The following is a 6,144-nucleotide window of genomic DNA, read 5'->3' as shown; positions in this document are numbered from 1 at the left end:
CACACAATTTACTATTTTTTTAACCAAAATTAATGAACCTACAAACCTGTACGCCTTTGGAGTGTTGGAGGAAACCAGAGCACCCGGAGAAAACACATGTGGTCACGGGGAGAGCGAACAAACTCCATGCAGACAGCACCCATAGTCAAGATCGAACCTGGGTCTCTGGCGCTGTAAGGCAGCAACTCTACCGCTGCGCGACCATGCCAGACCCATAACGCCTCTGGAGCAGGGAATTCCAAAGACTCATAATCCAATGAAGGGAGAGAATTCACATCTCAGTCTTCTCGCCAACCGTACCACTGCCCATCCTTGAGTCTTGAGCATAAACCTAATTAAATGATAAGATGTACACAGGTAACGGACATTTGATTTACGCACAAACTAGCTCCCATAATATTATTGAATTCAAAAGCCCAATGTGTACAAACAGCAAAACCAGTTTCCTCTCTCTTTTTGTAGTTGTTCCTTTTAATGGTTAATAACTGTTCTTTCTTATCAATCTTAAGTTCTTTTCATGCCATTAATTTCTGTGGAGGCACGGTTACCATATTGAGTGATTTTAATGTGTAGGAAGGAACTGCAGATGCTGGTTTACATCGAAGAAAGACACAAAATGCTGGAGTAACTTAGCGGGTCAGGTAGTATCTCAGGAGAAAAGGAATAGGTGACGTTTCAGGTCTGAACAAGGGTCTGGACCTGAAGCACCACCTATTCCCTTTCTTCAGAGATGCTGCCTGACCTGCTGAGTTACTCCAGCATTTTGGGTCTAACTTGAGTGATTTTAATGTGTTTTCTGCCTTTTGGATAAAATCAGTTCATTGACATCTGCAAAAATGGAACCTGTTTGTAACCGAGGGCTGACACTTCACCAAATCCAAGCAGAGCTATAGCTTTCAACACGAGTAGCAAGCAAATCAAGATGCGGGGAGAGTTAAGTACGGCTTGTTTTACCATAAGACTGTTGAGGATTTGACATTGTTTATGATCACCCTTCAGAACCAACGGATGAATCTGGCATATACCTCTGTCACCCGCAAAATTCTATTTGTGTTTTAATCTACTAAGTGGGGAAAGAGAAAGAGTTGCAGAGGGAGGGGGGGGAGGGGGAATAGCTGTTGTGAGGTGAGTTTTGGCTTCAATTCAATGGTGTTGTGGCAGGGCCCCATGTTTGAATAGGCCATGGTCTTTTTCTGCTTTACCTTACCGGATAGGGAGTGCCTGTTTACACTCTTCTGCATATTATACATAGCTTTCACTGTAAATCATTGGAGTTTGCTAAAATGAATGGCACATCAGCGGCAGGTGCAATCAGCCTACTCTTCAAAGCACTGTGTTTGTAAATAGATTCAAAGCCAAAGACAACTGAACGCAGAAAAACCACAATATTTTATAAACACCTGTGATGTCTAATGTTGGCAAACAAGATTTCATAAAAGGTAGATCATGTGCAAAGGTTCATCTTTGTCTCGGGTTTCCGGTTATCTTATAACTACAGTCTCAAGAGACCCAGCGGTTCACTGAGCACTTAGTGCCTTCTTTATGACTGAGGCTACTAGGATATAATTGAATTGTTCTTTTATGGAATATCAGAACACATCATTTTTAATTGTAGGTCTCTCTCAGGTTGAAGTAGTTCCAAGTCAACAGATGTGATGCTATAAATCCAGGGCTTATTAGTTAATCCCTCTGTGGAAAACTAGATAGCCTGGTACATTACCGCAGCTCCACTGACCCTTTTGTTCTCAAGAGGGGTGGCACAGTAGTGTAACTAGTTGAACCGCTACTTCACAACACCAGAGACCTGGGTTTAATCCTGACCGCGAGTGCTGTCTGTGTGGAGACTGTACGTTCTCCCATTGACCGGGTGGGTTTCCAATGGGTTATCCAGTGCCTGCCCACATCCTAAAGACGTGCAGGCTGGTGGATTAATTAGCCGCTACAAATTGTTCTCAGGCTGTGTGTGGATGGTGGAATCGATGGGATGATGAAGTGGCTGTTTTTGTGTTGGTGCGTTTTATGACTCTAAGATTAGCATGCAGATGTTTCCATATCTCCATATGACATGGAAGGAGATCACCTTGGCCCATTGAGACAATGCCAACTGGCAGAGCACTTCCATCCTCTCACTAATTTTCCCCGAAATGCATTCTTTCCACATTCTCAGTAATCCCACCCTTTGCACGCCCTCCCTTGTTCTTCCCCTCACCTATATACCAATTTTTACACTTGGCCCCTTGCAATAAAGATCCATATTACATTGGCTAATTTATAATTATTTTTGATTATTTTTTAGTGGTTTTAGAAGATATTAATTTCCAAGACTTTGACTAAGTCATAGGAAACAAAGAGTAGTAGTGAAATGTTCTTTGTCAGTCTGGAGGGAAGTGTACAGGTCAAGTCCCCAGGGATTGATAATACAACCACTGCTTTTTCTATATGACTTTAACTTTCACTTGCAGATGCAGAGCACCATTTCCAAAGTAGCAGTAGACACAAAACATGGAGGATTCGTGAATTGTGAAGAGACTTGTAACTTCTTCTTGCTTATGGCGTGCACAGTTCAAGTTGTAGGACAACTTATTCTATTTGATCTTATTTGATTGTGCACGCCAGGTTGACTGCATTTGACGAAACAGGTCGGACCACGTGATGGTTGCAATCTCCCACCCCAGTCTTGTAACAGATTCCAAGAAGATATAAACATGCTGGTGGATTGGGCAAGAAGAATTCTAACTGAGAAATGTGATTTGTCATAATTTAGCTGAAAGATGAAGGCAATATAGACATGAATGCATATTTCTAATAATGGTAAGAGATCAAAGGTATATATATGCAGAGTTTTTGATTGTGAGAGTACAGGATGAGGAGATGTATCAAAGCGCTGATGAGATTTTGGGTTTAATTATCGAGGCAAAAATATCCAAGAGAAAGGAAAGAACTGCGAGGTTTTATAAAATACTGATTTGGCCACAACTGGTTTCAGTTTCTGGCTTTGCACATTAGGATGGGTATGAAGGCTTTGAAGTGGATAAAGCTAAAGAGATTTATTAAAGTGTTATCAGGGATGAGGGTGTTCAGTTATGTTGATAGTCAGGTCGTCAAGTTTATTGTCATTACAAATAGATTCATTGGGTCATAGACAGCGTGGAAACAGACCTTTCGGCCCAACTTGTCCACACCAACCAACATGTCCCATCTACACCTGTCTGCATTTGGCCCATATCCCTCTAAACCTGTCCCATCCACTGTACATCTCTAAATGTTTCTTAAACGTTGCGATAGTACCTGCTGAGTAGGGTGAGTACAAAGATAATCTTGCTTGCAGAAACATTACAGACACGTAGAATTGGGCAAAACACAAAAAAAATCACATGTACATTATACATAAATTACACATATAGTCTGGTCAAGGTCAAATAGCTAAAAATAAGACATTAATGCAAAACATATTTAGAAAAATACTCTAAGTCTATGGTGGCCAAGAGGTGGTCTGTAGAGTTCCATTGCCAAGGTAGGATTAGGATTGTGCAGGAAGATAGACACAAAGTGCTGGAATAGACACAAAGTGCTGGAAGTGCACCCCCATCCATATTAACGGGACGGAGGTGGTACGTGTTTCCAGCTTCAGGTTTCTGGGGGTCAACATCTCTGATGACCCTCCTCCCATCCGGGAGGCGCTACAGGTCTCTCCGTTGCCGGACCAGCAGGTTCAGGAACAGCTTCTTCCCTGCTACTGTTACACAACTTAACTCTGCACATTGGTGATTGTCAGTTACCCCCCACCCCCCCCCCCCCCCCCACCCCCCCCCCCCCCCCCCCGGACACGCCTTCCCCCAGAAAAATTGCAGTACTGCTACTGTATGTACATATATATATTTTACTGTTCCATTATTCTATGTTCGCTCTTCTGGGTGAGATGCTAACTGCATTTCGTTGTCTCTGTACTGTACACTGCACAATGACAATAAAGATTGAATCTGAATCTGAATCTGAATAACTCAACAGCTCAGGCAGTATCTCTGGAGAAAAAGGATTTGTGACATTTCAGGTCAAGAACCTGATGGTTATAGGAAAGTAGCCGTTCGTGAACCTGGTGCCCTGTGCCTTCAGGCTTCTATACCTCCTGCTGCTGGTAGGATCAAGAAGCGGGCATAGGCCCAGATGATGAGGATATTTAATGACAGATGCTGCCGATGCTTTAGATGGTGGGGAGTACAGTCCCCGTGAGGGACTTCCCAAGGTAGCATCTCATGTAGATGCTATCGCTGGTGGGGAGTGCAGTGACCATGGTGGACTTGGCTGAGCCCACCACTCTCTACAGCCTTTTGCGTTCCTGTGCATCGGAATTGCCGTACCAGGCCTTGATACAAACAGCCAGGATAGACTAGTGAAAGTGGCATTGATCTCAATGCACAGGGCCAGTGGAAATGGATTTGATTGAAGTATTTGAACTTGTGAAAGGAGTGGACAGCAGTAGAGTAGATCTGTTCCCATTGTTGGAGGAGATCAAGAACTCCAATTGAAGTGAGATATAGCTTTGTGAAGTTGTGGTCTGGAATGCACTGTCCAGTCTGGTACTGGAGTCAGGGTCAAGTGTAGTCCTTTAATGAGCTGGATGAAGGAACAAATTTGCAGGCTATGTGGGAGAGGTGAGAAAGTGAGACCAGATGGATTGCTCTGACACAGAGCTAATAAGGGGCAAATAGGCTCAATTGATGCTGTAGCTATTCTGGGATTCCGAGAAGTGGTTGTTATTGGATTTGTATCCAGTGGTCTAGACTATTGATTCATAGACATTAGTTCAAATCCAATTATTTAAAATATCAGATTGAAATAAATCTAGAATTTAAAAACAATTGTATTTCAATAAAGCTGATATCCATCCATACAGAACTTTCCCATTATCAGCTGGTTTGGCTGGTGGGTGACCTGAGACCAATTAATGTGGCTGATACCTAATTACCTTCTCAAGTGGTCAAAGGGGCACTTGGGGATGGATACATAAATGATGACCTAACCAGTGACATTGAGTAAAAAGATTGGGCCAGAAAGCACAAGAAGGAAAAACAATTGTCATGGGGCCTTCAGAAAAAATTAAACCTTGTGTACATTCACCCAACAGTAAATGTTTTCCTAGATCGACAGAGAGTGCTGGAGTAATTCAGCAGGTCAGATAGCATCTCTGGAGAACATGGATAGGTGATGTTTCAGGTTTGGAACCCTTCTTCCATCTGAAGAAGATCCAGACCAAATAAAAATCACCTATCCATGTTGTCCAGAGATGCTGCCACACCCGCTGAGTTAATCCAGCACTTTGTGTCCTTTTGTTTTGTAAACCAGTATCTGCAGTTCCATGTTTCTATACGTTCTAAAATGCCAGTTTGGAAAGACAACTCTGTCATATCTTGCACTTTGCGATCAGTGTTTATCATGGTTTAGAAACCATGTGGAGGGAGATCTATACCTCCTGACGTGCTAGGCTAGTCATTGAACATATAGGACCCTACATGTCTTCTCTACATCTGTTGCTGATTGTATTTATTTCTCTTGTGTTTGCATGTTTGTTTAGCATTAGTTTAACAGACAGACTTTGTGTGCACTGTGGGATAGCATATGGTTGCAAACATCGCGTGTCAAGTTTGACATGTTTTCTTTCCCGTGTAAGTACACAAAAGAAAGGCAGCCCAGAGTCAGATGGTGCAATTCTAGCAGAGGAGAACGTCCATCCCAACGACTCTTATGTACACTCAGTGTAATCTAATATACCTACACTCTTGTACTTAACTATGATTGTGACTATGTTTTATAAGATTTTACTGAACTGTATGCAAAAAAAGGAATTTCACTGTACTAATGTGCAAGTGACAGTAAAGTAACATTGAACCATTTAAACCATATGCAGATCTACGAATGGAAATAGCTCCAAATAAAAACACATTAGTCGATGGAGGAAGACCTCATATATAAAATTGCACCTGCCTGACAGTTTCTTCCCAGCTGCTATCAGGCAACTGAAACATCCAAGCACCAACTAGCAAGCAGTCCTGAGCTACTATCTTCCCATTGGAGACCCTTGGGCTATCTTTGATCGGACTTTGCTAGACTTTATCTTGCACTGAATGTCATTCACGTTATTCCCTT

Source organism: Amblyraja radiata, chromosome 20, assembly GCF_010909765.2.
Source record: "Amblyraja radiata isolate CabotCenter1 chromosome 20, sAmbRad1.1.pri, whole genome shotgun sequence".
NCBI classification, from domain to species: Eukaryota; Metazoa; Chordata; class Chondrichthyes; order Rajiformes; family Rajidae; genus Amblyraja; species Amblyraja radiata.
The sequence above is the reverse complement of the archived record's forward strand: the minus strand, read 5'-3'. Positions refer to the sequence as shown.